Source organism: Pygoscelis adeliae, unplaced genomic scaffold, assembly GCF_000699105.1.
Source record: "Pygoscelis adeliae isolate BGI_AS28 unplaced genomic scaffold, ASM69910v1 Scaffold98, whole genome shotgun sequence".
NCBI classification, from domain to species: domain Eukaryota; kingdom Metazoa; phylum Chordata; class Aves; order Sphenisciformes; family Spheniscidae; genus Pygoscelis; species Pygoscelis adeliae.
In genome coordinates, this window is record NW_008825547.1 from 5,882,233 (window position 1) to 5,883,174 (window position 942).

The 942-nt window shown below is 55.5% G+C and overlaps 1 protein-coding gene across 1 annotated transcript in view; it reads right to left on the reverse strand.

The window, feature by feature from the left end:
* Positions 1 to 942, reverse strand: part of TOX (thymocyte selection-associated high mobility group box) — a 224,260-nt gene that overhangs the window by 222,916 nt on the left and 402 nt on the right. The window lies entirely within an intron of this gene.

Sequence of the window (942 nt, forward strand, 5' to 3'; positions counted from 1 at the left end):
CGCTGCGCACGGCGGAGTTTAGGCTGCGAAAAACATCTGCTGCAGCCTGCCACAGACTTCCACGGCAGGGTTCTGAACAAACGCCGAAGCGCGCAGGTTTAAACGCATCTTTGGGGAAGCGCTCGCTCACAGCTTTCTCCCCTGGCGGGGGTGTGCTCAAGAAGTGCCCTGGGCAGCTCGCACTTCCTGATTATCTCCTATGGCCAGCGTTTTATTCATGGGCAAAGCCCATTCCGTAACAGCGGAGAAAGTGAAGCTCATGCATAAAGCACCAGCTGGCTCAGGCCACGGAGGCAGTAACAATGCAGGAACCCCAGCCCCCTTGCTCGGCAGCAAAAGTAATGCAAAGTGCTCCGGGATCGCAGCACCAAACTCTCGTAAGCAAACCCAGGATTTGGGCTAGCGCGAGCCTCCTCTGCAGTTCCTCCTTCTCCAGGGCTGGGGGACCTGAAACTTGGCTCTCCTCAGGCACTGACCCTATCTGCAGCGGTTTAATCAAGTTACAGAGGAATTGGTAAGGCAGTTGCACAGCCGGGACAAAGTCGAGCCCCTGTTCTGAACCGACTCGTCACCCTTATACACCCTTATTGTGCATATATAGGGATGTGTGTGTATGTGTGTATATATATATATACATGTCACATACACACACACACACACACAAACGTGCTCCCGGCACCGCCAAGGACCGCTTTGACACATGCACCGCAGGGTACGCGGAGGGGCAGAGAGTTTCTCTGGGTTTGTGGTGGGCGCGATCTTCCTCATTAACGGGAGCCCTGGAAATTCAAGTCCTCCGCAATCAACACCCTTGTCCACGCTGTTTCTCCGAAAGGGAAGATGTTATGGAAAATGCCTCCCCCATCCACCCCCCCGCTCCAGCCGCCCGCCCCCAAACTACTCCGGGGTTTTAATTTGGGGTGCCTGCAGGGGAGCCGCTGT